Genomic DNA, 17,189 nt, shown 5'->3' on the forward strand with positions numbered 1-17,189 from the left:
TCAATATGTAATACAACCACCATTGTTAATTCCCTACCACTTTGTTTGTAACTCTGTATTGTCTGTATTGTGCTTGTGATACGTTGTAAAATGTTAAAAAAAAAAAAAATCTACTCTTTTAGCAATTTTGAAATATGCAATCCATTGTTATTAACTGTAGTCACCATGCTGTCCACAGGCCCCATAACTTACTTTTCTTATTTGAAAATGATCCCCTTTGATTCATATTCCCCCTTTCCCCTCATCCTTGATTTACCGTCTCAGCCGAGAATCTTACAGGTTGATGCGACACCTGTATTCCCCCCGTTAGACAGCTCTGGAAGGCTCCTCCCAGCCTAGCCCTCTATTCCCCAAGATAGAAGCAGCCCTCACATGGGCCCACTGATACATTTCTCTTCCCTTTCCTTTGACAGAGCTGGAAGCTTCTCACAGTAACACCCAGAATCACAGTTTAGTAAGAGACACAGTGAGACACCAACCAAGTCTACCTGTCTCCAAAGCCCATGTTCATTCCCTGTATCACTGCGTTTCATCGGCAAAATACCTCCTTAATCCTCCTTCCCGCTCCTGAGTGAGGAGAGAGGGCTAGACAGACAGCCTCCCCATCCCCCACCCAACCTAAGGACTGTGCTCCACAGAGCAACACCCTTTACCTTTCATGTTACCATTCTCTTTCATGGGGGGTGGGGATTGTGCAGGGGTGTGCGTGTGTGTTTGTGCATGTGCATACATGCATATGGGGGTGCTAACAATAAGTTCCGTTCCAAGCAGCTATTTGTAAGTCCATTTGTTTTCAATTCCAAAGAACCTCGCAAGAGTTAAGCTTGTAATCCCCAGATCCATTTCCACCAAATAGAAGAGTGAGTTGGTGCTTCACATAATCTGTTTTGCTCTGCTATGTGTTCTTTTTTTCTAAAATAGCCCTAGTTCTCCTACTTCCAAAATCTATTAAGACAGGCAAACCCTCTTTTTCAAGCCTTCTACAAGAGAAGTCCTGAGCAGCTACACTATCAACATCACTTCATCCTTGCACAGACTTGAGGGGCCCTGACCTACAGAATCACCCACGGCTCACAACAAGCGTAGCACTTTTTCCATGACCTTTGTGTTCGCAAACAGACTCCTGTCCTTTCCTGAATTCACGTTAGGCTAGTGGCTTCCATTCACACTGTTCCTCTAGCCACACACTCAAAAATGTTCATCCATTTCTTTGTTTATGCCAATTTTGTCTCATCGTATTTTGCTGATTATTGTCCATGGCACAGCAACAGCATTTGCTACCTGTTGCCTGACTTAGTCTTTACAATCCTGCCACTGTCAGAAAAATTTGTCTCATTTTCACTTGCAACATCCATTTTCTCACCACTTTCAATTTTTGAAATGATTATTCGACTTTGGTTTCCATCGTAACCATATGTCTCTTCTAACTAGCATTTTCAACACACGTACTTGCTGGTCCTCCACTTATTGGTCATGGTGATAACAACGTTTTTGTAAAACACCTTCAGTCTAAGCACAGACACCACAAACAGGCTCTAAGAAATCAAATGACACCCAAGCACAACCACTGATGCCATCTGTTGGTGGTAGTGAGAGCTGGGGTGATCTTGTTATGGATCAAGAGTTGGTAAGCTTCATTTATTTATAAATAAAGTTTTATTGGAACACAGCCATGCCTGTTTATTTAAGTGTCATCTAGGTCTGCTTTTGAACTACAATGACAGAGTGGAATAGTTGTGACAAGCAGTGTGGTCTTCAAAGTGCAAGGTACAGTTGTCCCGCTATGTGAGCTGGAGTTCAATGCCAGAACCTTCGATGTATGCCAAAATTCAAGCTTGCTTGAGTCCCTTTCACAAAATGATGTAGTATTTGCATATAGCCTATGAGCATCCTCCCATAGACTCTAAGTTACTTCTTGCTTACTGCCTCTTCTATTACAATATTACAATGTAAACACCTTATCTTTTAGGGAATAATGATGACGGGGAAGGTTGTACATGCTCAGTAGAGATGAGATTTTTTTTAAAGATTTTCAATTTGGAGTTGGTTGAATCCACAGACAGATGCAGAACCCAGGGATACAAAAGGCCAACTATAGTTATGACCTGGCTCTTCACGAAAGAATTAGCCAACCATGGCTCTGGAGCATTTTTCAAAATTAAGAAATTAAAGTTCACAAGAGGAGAAATATGTAATTTGAGTCCATATTCAAGGGCCAGATGGATGGCTCTCCTAAAGTCATTTGCATAACACCTGAGAGCATTTTGAGAGAATTCCTCCTGAATAAAGAAGGACTCAAACTCAAACAACCTGACCCAGGCAGAAAGTTTGTCAATGAAACAGTATTTCTTGGTATTATACAGTGGTGGTAACTGCGACTCATCTTAGAACCTGGAGGGAAGAGAGCTTGTCTTCATCAGCTGTCTCCTCAGTAACACTGCATCACATACCACTTCCAAACCCAGCGGCACACAGTAGCAAGCATTTATTCCTCACTCTGGCATCTGCAGGTTCCTGGAGAGGCTCTGCCTCATGCCACAGCTCTGAAGTGTCTGATTGCATTCCCACATCTCTCCTTCAGCTGGGACTGTGATATACCCAGGGAGCATGTTCTCCTGGCAATGGGAAAAACCCAAGGAGGCCAACCCAGTTGCACAAGCACACACCCAGCTCCTGCTTGCTTTACATCTGATAACATCCCATTAGCCAAAGCAAGTCCTAAGGCCACGCCCAATATTCGTGCTTGGAAAGCACCCTCTTCTCCTGGTGGTTAAGATGCCTGGATAATGACGGGAAGACGTATCTCCTCGAACTCTTTAGAAGTGTGGAATGTCGCCGTGACAGGAAAACAGAGGAGAGAGGCTTTCTCTCTTTCTCACCACCTTCACCGCAGACCATCTTCCGCCTTGGTTCTCTGAACTGTATCCCTTGAGAGATGACCACAGTCACAGAACCCAGTGACACAAAAGTGGAGCAATGATGGGGCCTGGTGGACACTCCCGACCCCGACAGACCAGTAGGAGATCTTAAAAGGCCACCCAGGATTGCAGAAAGAGGAACTGTGATACTCAGGCGAGCTGCAGCAGTGGCAGAAGGTCCCCGCATCTGCGGAGCGGCCTCAGCAGGGGCCTGTCATGCCCATGGTGCAGCAGCACCCCCTAGAGGAGAACATGGCGAAACAGCGGCATCCTCTTCCACAAGGGCTAGAGACACCTGGGATTTCTCGTGAAACCACAAGTTTTTGCACAGGAGAGCTGGATGGAGATACAAGCAGTAAAATTCAAGTCATTTTTTTTTTACTCATGATCTCATTGACATCCATGGACCAGCGGGTTGTGGAGAAATTTAGATTATACAAACAGGGTATCTAGCCCTGAACCCAAGGCTTCTCAGAGCAGAAACCAGGTCCCATAAATACACAAACACACACACACACACACACACACACACACCCTTATTTCTCACCCATTAGAAAGAAACAGGAAGCTTAATTTTTCATAACCCCTGGGGTTGCCTCACTTCCTTGCTTGCTTCCTTCCTTTCCTCCCTCTTTCCTTCTTTCCCTCCCTCTTGGCTCCCTCCCTTGCTTCCTTCCATGATCTTTCAAACATTCTATTCCTATTCTAACCCAGGCAGACCAGTGAAGCAGAACTAATCCTGTGTCCAGCGACATAAGAGCTTCAATTCTGGACCCGCTGGGGAAGAGCCCTGGAAAGGCTTCCCTGTGCAGAAGTCTCTCTCTTCTCTCCATCTGTCCAGCCCACCAAGCCTTGTAGCCGGTGATCATTAAGCAGTAAGTGCAGCCTAATAGTGGCTAATGGTGAGTTTAAGTACTTGTTTCCCAAGGAACCCCTGGGGTTGGCTCACTTACTGTATTGAATGATCCTGCAGATCCATGGAGCCGCTCCTCCTAATGAGAAGATCGACTAGATGCTGAACTGGAGCTCAGGAAGTGGCTGGGGAAAGTAAGGGAGCCATGTCAAGGCCCTCTGTGGGGCCTAAAGAGAGAGCACAGCCCTCCTGTTGCTGGGACCATCTGGCATGACTACCCTGTAGGAGCCGAACGGTCACTGTGCCGTAACTAGCTAATAGTTAAGGCTTCTGGGCCAGACCTGACTCTCACCCCTGTTCTATCTCAGGCATCATTCTCAAAATAGCTTATGCCTACCCAGAATTGCCCTGTTTCCAAAATCCATTCTGCTTCTGGTGCTCTGCCCTCCAGATCTCGCCTCACTACCTGCAATTACCCCTGCCTTTCCTCCATCATTCTACATCCCAGTAATGACCACGCATTTTTCCCAAATGTTCAAGCCAAAAGCCTAGAATCCTTCTAAATACCTTTCTCTCTTTTGACTCCTTATATCACCAAATCTTACTGATTTTTCCTTCTATGTGTCTCTCAGATCTGCCCAGGTATCCCCATCTTCCCTGTCTAATTTCCCATCTCCTCTTGCTTGGACCACTTCTGTGGATTCCAATGTCAGGGGCCCATTTGTATTCACCTTTATATCTCAGATGCTATGACCAGGCCTGGCACAAGAACAGAACTCAGAAAATTTTTGCTGAATGGGTCAAAATATATTTATGAGTAATTGTCCTCAGTGTGTCTCCCCTCCCCAGTACTAGCTATGTGTACTTGGACTGTGTCACTTCTCTATTTTGAGTCTCTGTTTTGTTTTGGGGTTTTTTGTTGTTGTTAAGTAAAATAAAGCTACTTTTAGGTAGGACTGTTGTAATTATGAAAAGAAATAACAAACACTAAAGAAATCATTTCTGCTAATAATAATATCACCTAAGCCAAGTAGACTTTTATCTTCTCTTATAAGAAGAAAGGATATGGAAAATACTGTCACTATATTGGCCCAGAAACCGAGACACATTTAGGCCAAGACTCCTGTAATATGTTTGATCCTTATGATTAACTCATTTTTTCCAAAATGGTGAATTAACCCACATTTCTAGTAAAAAGAAAGGGAAATTCCAAGGGCAAGAACAAAAGGGATAGTTGGTCACTTTCAAGGAGCCTCACACACTTCTCATTTAGCTAAATAATAAAGCTTTGGGCAAGACATCAATCTACTTGAATGGTTCTTCATTGGAAACACCTCTGGCTGAATAAATTTTTAAGATAATTTCTTGTAGTGGTACCAGAGGCTCACAGAATTACTAGGAGGCTCGGTATCAGGGTTGAAAAATCAGCAAGAACCAAGATGTGACAGTTAAGGTGTATAGTCCACTTGATAAGCTTGAGTGCTTCCCAGGGGGTTAGCAAAGCACACTTCTGCATGTATATGGGTAGGTTATGGAGGAGAGACCTAGGGGTCCATATCTGGCACCTCACCCCTTTGTCTCTGGCACTGTTCCCCTGCTCTGTTTCTCCACAGTCATGAACTAAGCAGCTTTGATTTGCTGTGCAGTTCAGCAGTGATGCTCCTGCCTCGAAGCCAGTTGATCATGGACTGAATCTCCTGAAACTGTGGAGCCAAGTTAAATCCATCCTCCTTGAAGTTGCAGTTGTCAAATATTGTGTCCCAGTGACAGGAAAGCTGGCAAAGACACAAGGACTTCCCCAAGGACCAAAATACAGGCAATCATTTGAGCAGGACCAGTCCAAGATACCACAAACACTAGTCACAGGGTAGCTGCTGCCATGGGCTTTACTATGACTACAACTGAATCCCAGCCATAGCTCTTTCTCTGCAGCAACTGAAAGTCCTGGACAGTATAACCAATCCACCACACCCAGTGTCTCAATCTGAGTCCTGCCAGAAAGAGGAAATTAAGAATAGTTTAATAAAAGGCCTACTTGAAAAGGTGAGACTATAGGACAACCACATGAATTGTTCAACTCTCTTGTTCATTCTGCAGTGAGGAAGGGCCACCTCCAGGAGCTGTGGTCTTCCAGAGAGGAACAGTCAGCCAACCCTAGATGATCTAGTTGCATGAGACCAAGGAAAACAGATACCCAACCTCATTCTCTTTCCTGTCTGTAGTCTGTTCAGCACACCCCAGTTAACCACACCCAGCTGGAGCCAAAAGGACAATGAGCCAGTTGATGTCATGTTGCTAATAAAGGTGAGTCTCTGGGGGTCACATAACAGAGTGGAGAAATGGGGCAAAAAGATCTGGAGAAGGCAATGAAGGTATCTAATGGATGTCACTCTTTTACCTAGTAACATTCACTGTGGCCATTCTTCTCCCAGGTAAGCTTTGTGTCTTCAGCACAGAGATCACTTACGAAGTCTACCTGCCTCTGTATCATCACAGGATAATGTTGATTCAGTCAAGCTCTCTACTTAATCCTGAAGTATGGTCACCACCAGTGTTACTTATATAAGAAGAACAAGAAGGAAGAGGGCTGACATAAACTTTAGCTATTACTCTTCACACTTTTAGAGCTGGACACAAAGTCTAAGGTGGTAATCAGAGTAGCCTCTTCACTACCCAGTCCATGGGCCCTTTAGCTTCTAAGAATACCCTGACTGGAAATAGGATTTATTGCCACTGTAACGACCGTACTGTTCATTCCTGTGAGATTAGAGTTCTTGTCTTTATTGACCTACCACAGTTGTCCACTGACCAGAATTACTGCCCAAGGGAGTACTAAGAAATTTCATGGTGGCCCTATGGTTCCAAAAAGGAGTCTTTCTGCCCTACTGTGCAACCATAAATAATTTTCCCCCAGCGTCCAGGATCAGAGATATCCTCTTCAACTTCTTGGTTTAGCTGCACAAGGATTTCACATGACCAGGGGGCCTTCTCAGCTTATAAATCACAGCAAAGCCAAAAGTCAAAGAGACAGCAAGCAAAACATTTTCATGATTATCTGGTATAATCATGAAAGAAATACATCAACTTTGGGACTCAGATCCATGCATTTTGGCTACAAGATCGGCAGCATGAAGGCCAGAAAAGCCAAAGTACAGCCCTTGGGCTAGTTAAACTATAACTATCTGCACATTTCCACTAAACTACTTTGCACATTTCCACTCCCTTTTCCCATTTCTGCTTTTTGTAAAGAAAAGACTAATAAGTAAGCAGAGAAAATTGCAATCAGGGCTTTGGTCCCAGAGACTGTGCCCCCCAGTCACATAACTTTGTCTCTCCTGCTTTCTTTTCATCCACCACACCTCGTTTTGGGGACCTGTCACCTCGTAGAAACCAACAGTAGCACAAGACACTGGCATATACCCTCTAGAACCCACCCAACCTCACAGATGCCCTTCCTCAGTTGGTGTTATAGCAGAACTTTCATCAATATCTCCACCATATTATAAAGCCAGGTGCTTCTATGTGACGTAAGTACTGTGAGTACCATGGATTTGAGTTCACGCTTGTACTTCTTTAAAGTGTTTGCCAGCATTTGCCAGTTAAAGCAATTGGGACCTCAAGGGGATAAGTCCAGAAATGGTAGTTATAGAAGATGTGTTAAGGACAGGGATGGCAAGTCTATACTTAATCTTAATGTACAACCTACTCAGTCATACCCAACAATATGCCATGGGAGGGCTTTAATTTCACCAAAGTATTAGGAAATGCGCTAGGGGCATTAGAATTCATGGAAGTGGCTGAGCTTGTCACCTGCTCCACCTTCCCAAAGCAGCTGGTCTGATAGGAAGGTAAAACAGCCTGATGAACGTTCAAGGTGAGCACCTCCACTTGTGGATTATTATGGATACTGCATGGCTGTGTCATCCAGTCTCAAAAATGCTGAGTTTCCATTATTCCCAAGGAATAAGTGTAAGGATCCCAGTTTTATTTCCAACTTTGCTATAAATCACTGCAAAGCTCTTCAAGGTCTCTGGTGCCTCTTACCAATATATTTCTCAATATCTTGGTACAGGGAGTGTGTTTCCTCCTTGGGGAGGAAATTGAGCAGGTAACACAGGGAAAAAAATCTGTTCTTTCTTTCCCATCTCCCTGCACCTTTATCTACCTTTTGCTATAGAAGTAGTTCTCAGCTGGGGATAATTTTGCTCCCCAGGGATATTCTGCAGTGTCTGTAGACATTTTTGGTTGTTGAAACTTTGATGTTGCTACTGGAATCTAATAAGTAGAAAACAAGGATTCTGCCAAACACCCTACCATGCATGGAGTAGTCCCCATAACAAAGAAGTAATGTCAGTAGTGTCTAGAATGAAAAGACTCTTTACAAGAGGCTCTGGCTCTCAGATCCCATCAACTACAGACCACTGGGTCCAGCTTTCTCTCGGTTAACCTACCATCTTAGTGGTTTTCAAAGTGCTCTCCTTAGATCAGCAGTATCAGCTTCACCTGTAACCTTGCTAGAAATGCACACTCTCAGACCCTACTACTGGCCTGCTGAATCAGGACCTGAAGGGAAAGATCAGTAACTGGTGCCCTAAAAGGTCCTCTAACAATTTTGATCACAAAGTTTGAGAACCACTTGAGTAAACTAGAAGTTGATAAACTTTATCTATCAATGCCATGTAGTAAGTCTCTGCCCCTTCTTTCTGCCTTGGTGCTACAAAAGCAGCTATAGATGATACATAACCAAATATGCATAGCTGTGCACCAATAAATCCTCACTTACAACACTGAAGTTTGAATTTCCTATAACTTTAACATATCACAAAATAGTATTCTTTCTTTTTTTCCAACTATTTAAAAATATATAGACCATTGTTAGCTCCAGGGCTGTTCAAAAACATCCCGTGGGTTACACGTGATCATGCTTTGCAGTTTGCCCTCCTCTATTAACAACCCTCCCCCCAAATATTCAATCTGGCAGTTTAAATCCTGAATCCCAGGGGAACACACCCATGTCAGTAAAGTTGGCTTAAAGAAATTGTGCCAACCTTCTTCTCCCTCCCTCCATCCCATAGGCCTGGCATTCCTATGGGCTGAACTGCCTCGTGGAACACAGGAAAGTGGAGAAGAGTGGGAAGTAGATCTCCCTGGGTGGGAGACACATGAGAGACACTCACTGCACTCGAGTCCAGGGAAGGAGGGAGATCTCTGCCCTTCGGCTCCCTAGAGGGAACACTCTCCGAATAAGAACTGAATTATATGTGACAAAAATGAAAAACATCAAAGACATGCCACATTGGTACATGTTCATCAGTGTCGATTGTCTCAGTGACATGTGGGTGCAACCCAAAGCTCATACAGACAGCGCTTATAATCTCGCTTCTGTTGCAGTCCCATGCACCCAGGGAGGTTCACAGATGCTTGTCCCTCTGCAGAACTCTCCAATTATCAAGTCTCACTGATGTCCACCCTCAGCCTAAGGGCCAGGCTGGGGTTCTGAAAAAGCCGAAATACCCCAACCATGAACCTTGTGAACTGGCCACCAGAACATTTTCCTAGGGCATTCAGCACAGCCACAATCAGGGACTCTGTGACAGTTCCCACACCTGACATGGATCCAGCAACACAGTTCTCTTGGTGCATTAATGAGCCCTCAATGCTACTGTTAGGCCAAGGCCAGTGTTAGCTGTGAACAACTTTGCGTCCCCATGTGTCTCACACCTGGCGGCGCAAATGCTCCATACACATCACCTCATCACACCTGCATGCCTCAGAGAGGTTCCTAGATGGCACCATGAGCCACTGTCACAATGCTATCACACAAATACAGTGGCACATGGGTCTTTCTGTAACATAACCACGCCACAGAATATACTTTAAGTTTTCTGCTTAGAAAGCACAGAGTCCTGTAAGAGAGGCAGGCCAGGCCGGGATTCGGGGAGGGGAGGAAAATTGAAACCAGACCTAAACAGAGTAAAGGCAAGCAGATAGGTCCCACTAAATTTATTTTATGCCCCTCACAATGACGAGCATCTCAGAAGTCAGGATATCTGAAAAGCAAGTATCTCTCCATTTAGCAGAGTATCCTCTGGATTGAGTTCGGAGAGAGAGAGAGAGAGAGAGAGAGAGAGAGAGAGAGAGAGAGAGAGAGAGAGAGAGAGAGAGAGAAAGAGAGAGAGAGAGAGACTTCTGCTATGAAGACAGCCCAGACCCTAGAAACATCTAGATCCAAGTCCCAGTGATCAGCTGTGTGACCTGGAGCAAGTTACCTCATTTCCCTGATCTTATTTATGTTTTCTAGTTGGGTTATCATGAAAGATGGATAAGGTAACTGGTAAGCTGTACCTGGGACAGTGCCTAGTATAAAGTGGTGTTATAGGCAGATGAGTTAGATAGAAATATTATAGGCAGTCAGACAGGGCCAGGCCCTCGAAGGAGCCAACATGACGTATTTGCTGTGGGCCAGACCTCAAGACAAAGGACTAAACAAATGAACCCACATACCTCCCTAGGGATGGACATGAGGAGTCCTTGACCCAATCCCTTACAGGAAAAGCCCCTGTTCTGTATTCATGCCTGCTTGCTACGTGACTCGCTTCCCCATCTGATCCCAATTTAATCAATTTTACCTGAACAATTCTTATTGGTTGACCATAATTTTGTCCCATCTCATGCCCACCTTGTGATTTCACATCCCCCCCACCTTGCACCCACTTCACCTTGTGGTTTTGCTCTATAAAATCCCTAGGAAAAGCCAGGTTCCCTGGGCAACTCACTCGGGCCCCTCTTCTGTCCCTCAAAACAGAAGCATTGTTTCCCTCAATAACTTTATGCTGCTCTTAACCTCCATTGTTCCTAAAATTCATTCTTCAATTTTGGGGCTGGAGATTTAGCTCAGCAGCAAAAGCGCCTACCTGGCAAGCGCAAGGTCGTGAGTTCAATTCCTGGTACTGGAAGAAAAACAAAAAAACAAACATTCTTCTATTTTAGAAAACATGAATGCATTCCAGATATTGTTCAGATTAGGAGTTTCTTTCCCCTGTATCAGTGGCACCCTGTGAATGCTTTGTCTCTTGCCCTTCCATCCCCACAGAGGATCGTGAAGCCCCTGTTTCTTCTGCTCAGTCACCAAACCCCGGTTGCTCTACCGTAATTTCATTTCTGTTCCTGTTCTGTTCTTTGATTTCATTCCTAAGTATTCATTTTTATTCTGCTCCTGGCATTTTGGTTCTAATTTTTGGCTTCAGTGCTGGATTTCGGTTTTCTGGCTGTGTCTCCTCCAATGAGTTCTTTGCTGTTGACCTGGCTCCTGACTCAACTTCATCCTACCATTCTTACTTGTTTATTCGTTCCATCCCTTCCTTCCTCTCTCCCTCCCCATTCTTTCCTTCCTTCTGTCCTTTCTTTTTTCATTCTTTTTCTTTTCCTCCTTCTCTTGGTGTTTTCCTCCTTCTTTCCTTCCCTCTTTCTTTCCTCCTTCCTGTCCACAATAGCCATACAGAATCCACAGCCTCTCCAATGCCGTGCTGGGATACAGGCTAATGGATAGTCACAGAAGTAAGACAAATGCGGCTCCTGATCTCAATGGCCTTCATTCAGTTAGGAGAGACAGAACATGAACAAATACTTAACAGAATGTTAAAATGGAAGTGTTAGCCAGGGCACCAGAAGACAGTCACTCTCATATTTCAAAGGAAGTGCTAGACCATATGCATATGAATTTGCAAAGGAGACTGTCAAAATTAGTTTCACTTCAAATGCACATGCAAGTCAGGGGTTGAAGTTGGGGAAATATTTTAGCAGAGAATGGCTTGGAGTGAGCTGTGCTGTATATCCACTCCATTCAGGGAGGTGGGTGGAAGGCTATGGGAAGCACTAACCCTGTTCACAGTGGCTGGTTTTCCTCAACCTCTAGGCACCCCTTTCCAGTTTGGGGTGACCACATGATTCCCTTTGGCCAATGAAATGTGCCACTTGCAGGGAGAAGTATTTCATGGCAGCTCAATCCTCCACTCCGCTCTTCCCTTGCTATGGAAATTAGGAAGCATTTTTAAAATAATTTAATTTATTCAACCCATCCATATGCATGTCAAGTATTGAAAAGAGAAAATATGAACAATATCTTAGTGAAAAGCAACTATTTAAGGTAAAATTTATTTTTTCATATGAAGTAAAAGTTAAGCTCACTAAAAATAACTATTTTCTCCTCAGGCAACATTTTATTGTGGTAAAATATACGAACGGCAGATTTATCATTTTAACCATTTGTGACTGTACAATTCGGTGGAGTTCAGCACATTTGCATTGTTATACAGCCATCACCACTGTCGGTCTCCAAACCCTTTTGTAGGAGCTTTTTTGATCCAGAGACACCACAGACCAAAGCAGCCTGGAAGACTAAGCCCACACTCGGAAGACAGCTGCCCTTAAGGGCTGTCTGGATCCACAGGGGCCTAAGAAAGAAATGAACTTGTGTGACATCAAGCCACTTTGATTGGAGGCTGTTTGTCAACTCAGTACAACATATCCGGGTCTGACTACCCCACAGGTGCTCCCCTTTGCCCCCAAACTTAGAGACTATAGATGCAAAAGACCACTTAGACAATTTAACAGAGGAAGCCTGGGCTTTCACTTGAGAGGTCCAAAGGCCAAGAGGCTGGCTGCAGCTACCTGCAGAACAGGGATGGGGCTACCACCTAGGAAGTGATTTACTTTCAGAGTTTGCCAGAGCAGAAGAATGACATATTTCCATGAAATTGATAAAAGTCAGGCGCAACAGAGAGCCCAGGTAGAGGTCATCTTACCTCCCATTAAGAAGGATCACATAGAAAGGCAAACAGACCTCACCACAGAGAAGGTTGAGGCACTGCTGGGTCCCTAGAAGAAGGCCCATCCAACAGAGAGATGCATCTGATCCAAAACTGAAAGTGCAGGGGAGAGATGCCCAGTAGTGAGACAGGCATATCTGAAGTCCTACAAAAGCACTCAGGAGAGGAACAGTTCAATTCCAATCTCTGCCAGGACCAAAGAGCAGTGAAGCTGGTCACCATCTTGGTCACAGCCAAGTGAAGACTTCTCTGCTCCTGTTGCCTCTTCTCTGTCTCCCCTATCTAGTCCTGGAGGCACAAGAAACCTGGCTAGCAAGGTGGGAGGGTAGATGCACCAGCTAAGGAAAGGGAGAAAATGCCAATTGTCCATCTCCCTTCCCCTAAAGCTTCTAATCTGTACTGGGTCTGAGTGGGATGGGCAAGGTGGCAAGATTGTAGGGGTGCATATTTTAACCACAAGTTAGAAACATATTGTAGTTGAAACTTAAAATATCCACAAGACTCTGTCACCGAACAAGAATCACCTGTTCCAGGAGCATGGCTGGGTTTTCATCCAGGGGCAGGAGAAGAACTAGCCCCACAAATGTACTTAAACCAGGACACTGGGAGACAAAAATAAAGTTGCTTTATTATTGCATCTCACAAGTCATACTTTTCGACATCGTGGTACAAATAAATCTACAAATATTTCCTAAGATCAGCAAAGATACATAAAAGATTTGACAGGTGTGCTATAGCTAAGGAAACTATTTGTGAATCAAAATGGGAACTGGTCAGGCACAGAATGAGAAGAGGTACTTATTGAACCGTTGTAGTGTCTCTCCTAGCCTGTGGGATTCAGGTCACCATAGACCGTGGCCTTGACCTCTTCAGCTTCCAGTGATATATTTGTGGCAAATGCAGAAATGGCCTCTTGCAGGTATCTTAGCTTCACACTATTCAGATTTCATGCTGTGTAATTAAATCCTATTGTTCTAACTCCACATTAGAATGAATGTGCCAGGTGTGATGGAAATGGTCGATTGGCTTTAGCATTCATTCCCACCTCCTTCTACTGGGCATCCTACTGCAAAAGCTAGAAAGTTTTAAAAAAAAAAAATGCATTTCTTACACAGAGTGACTTCTGGGTAAGGAGTAGGTTTCACCAATCAAATGGGCTCAGGTGAGATTTTAGAGGGGAGAATCAGGCCACGGCCATCTTTGTGATGACAAGCAAAGTGTCATCAGCAAGCTTCTATATGAGTCTGCTTCGGTGTCCTGGCAATTGTGGCAGCAGGTGCAGAACCCTAAACCCTGGATCACAACTACAGTTTGATACGCTTGACCTCAGTGATTTCAGGGTCAGCCTTCTAATCTCTCACCATCCAGGTTATGACAAAGGTAACCTGTCTCCGGATGGGTCCTTTCTACTATGAATCATTCCTGAAGGCCCAGTTTGAAGTCTCTGTTTCAACTTCCAACAATTTTGGAGACACCCTATTTCTAGTAATAAATAAATCTCTTTCTTTTTAAAATACCCAGAGTTTCTCTTTTCAGTACTGAACCCTGGCTCAGGCATGAAAGTCCCTTCTAATTATAATTTAACTTATTTGGCATGGTCACAAAGAGCAAATGCACTGGTCAGACAACATGCATAGCCATTTGATTGAATGGCATGTTTTTGAGCAAAGTCTGATGTTCATTGGCATTCATTCCAAGTTTGAGCAAGTCTAGGACATGGATCAAACTATATAAAGCTCTATATAAGGCTAGACTGAAACCTGGACATAGATGAATTCACCATGGAAAATGCCACCTCATTAATCCACAGAGGAAATGTGCCTGGCTTTCTTTAGTGGCACCTCAACTTTGCACACACCCCAACATCTCAACACTTCATAAGTTTCGGGCCTTTCCATGTCTTCAAATTGTCAGTCCCTCCTGGTGAGACCAGCACGCCCGGGCTATACTGTGCTTTAGCAGATCTGGAGTTGACGGTGTTCACCATCCCCTGTCCTCCTTCTCTTGCTATCTGTCAGTGCTCTCCTTTGACAAACTCACCGCACAAGGAGATGGTGCAGTTAGCTGATCATCAGGAAATCCTATCATTTTGCTAGAAAAGTCCAGTTGCAAGGCATTTCTACCCATGCAGAATGTGCCTGAGAAATAATGCAGGTTGTGCTTTCTTCAACTACAGCAAAGTGATACATCACCGTCAGAGCCCTGGCAGGCACTCAGGGACACCACCTCAACAATTTTCTCTTAACCTCCTTTGCTGTCTGATCCATTTGAGCTCCCTCAGTAGTAGATGCTGTCAAAAGGCAGAAACTACACTGTCTTCTTATGTTCCCAACACCCAGCTCTCGACTATACAAAGAGTAGACCTTAGTGGTTTGTTGAATGGATGAATGAATGAATTCGTGAATGACACTTCTTGTTTTTGCCTTTTTTTTTCATCCCATTGTCCCTGTGGACTTTGTACACCACCCACACAGGATGTTTTTCATGTCATGCCCTCTTTCTCCATCTGTCTTCATCTATTCTCTTCTCACTGTGTTACACACATCCATCTTCAAGTCATTGTCCACATCTCCACTTCTTGCAGAAAAACTCTGACTGCTTAGCCTGGTCCCTCCCATCAGGCATCCTCACAGCTGCCCGTACTTTGTCCCTAATAGTGTTCCTCACCACCACTGTGGGTAACAACTTTACCGAGTGTCTTCCCCACTACACGGTAAGCCACAAGGAGGAGTGAACCACACTCACTATCCATGCTTTGAATGAATTCAGGAACTTCTCTGAGATACACATGCACTAAGAGCTAGGGCTTTGCTGTCAAGAACTCTCAGTCTGGCTCTCCCACCACAGCAGGATGAAGTCTACATCTCTGCCCTTCTAGAAGATAGCTCACCTTGTGCCCGGCCTGCCCCAGGTCTGTCATCATCTCTTGCGAAGTGGTTATTTGTATCCTCTTATGTCCTGTGTTTACTACACAAGCTTGCTTTTACCCTTGCTATCATCTTTTCATTGTTCCATTTTAGCCCATTTTACTCCTTCTGATTATGTTTTCTTTATTACTGTTTAAAAGAAAATTCTATTGTAAGAAAGCATAGCTCTAAGCAGCTGATTTACCTCAAACAAGAATATTAAATGTCACTTCCCATCTCTTCCCACTCCTCTCCATCAGCTAGCACTAAAAAACAATTTCCTAATTCCAAAGGAGACTGTCTGGTCCAGTCCTGGAAATGCTGCTGGACTGTACAGAGTTTGCACCAGGATGGGGAACATGCTTCCCATCAAAAGTCATCACATCTGCTAACAAAGGAGAGCAAAATGCTAGGATTGTCTCGTCCCAGGTAGTAAATTGGTTCAGCCTCAAACAACCCTGCTGTAAGTGCATCCACCTATGTTTTCCCAGAGCCATAAGCAGGAGACATCTCTACTGTTATAAAATGTCTGAAAAGTGAATAAATTAACAAAGAATAAATAAATACACCAATGGCTGAGAAAATGAATGGGAGGATGAGTGAGTAAATGGATGAACTAATGATGGGCAGAGGGATGGGTAAGGAAGTGAATGAATAAGTGGGAGAGTGAATAAGTGAATTAGCAGATGAGTGGTTGAATGAGTAACTAGTCAAATGAGTTAATAAATAAGTCGAAGTAAACCCTATAAGTACCGCATAAACCAAGTACACTCTTGAGACTGGAAAATGGAACTTGATACTAAAAATACAATAAAGTAATTAAAAACAAAAACCTGTGACAATACAGAGTTCATTGATCAGTGTCCCCAAATCAGTATTCTCCTGGACAACTCTTCAGTGTGGCTTCTCAGCCCCACTCATTGACTGTCACTGGAACTATGGACAGTCTGAAAAAGAAAGACTACAAGACAGGGTGGGTAATGAGAGGGTGTATGCTGATCCGGGTTGTGGAGCTTTTCACTAGTTGTGCTTTAGAATTGCCTGGGCACCTTCTAAAAACTAGTTCTGATTCACCTGGGTTGGAAGCCAGTGGGAATGAGAGAGCAGAAGGCAAAAGGGAAGCAGGCACTGCTCTGTGTCTTTGTCTTTTTAAAGGCTCTGCCAAGATTCTAATGGGAAGCCAGGGATGAGGACCACCAGTTCCATGGTGAGATTTTGATGTAGGTCTTTAAACATAATCATTTAGCTACCAGTGACATCCTCATGTGCCCAAACAAAAGTTATCCTTTCTTGTATTCTTTTAACCACATAGTATGTAAAATTGACACTCTCCAGTCTTCAAGATTTATCCCCTTGCCTATCCTACCTACAGGGGCAGCCTTCACCCCTCTCTCACCTCCACACTCTTGGCTGATTTTTCAGGTGTAGACAGTTGGTCCATCAGTCAGACACCTGCAGCAGAGGTCCAATAGAGTAAGACAGAGAAATAAAGAACAATTTCAAAAAACATGGGGAACCACAGGGGCAGAGAAGCTTTAAAGCTGTCTAAAATACACATTACTTAGTTATTAAATTGTTTTACATCTTGATATAGTCATATTGACACAATAGCATCAAAGTAGTCAGTGGGGTGTAGCTCTACTGTAGCATGCACAAGGCCTCGGTTTCAATCCCAGAACCAAAG

The sequence above is a fragment of the Chinchilla lanigera genome, unplaced genomic scaffold, assembly GCF_000276665.1.
Source record: "Chinchilla lanigera isolate Chin_1 unplaced genomic scaffold, ChiLan1.0 scaffold00051, whole genome shotgun sequence".
NCBI classification, from domain to species: domain Eukaryota; kingdom Metazoa; phylum Chordata; class Mammalia; order Rodentia; family Chinchillidae; genus Chinchilla; species Chinchilla lanigera.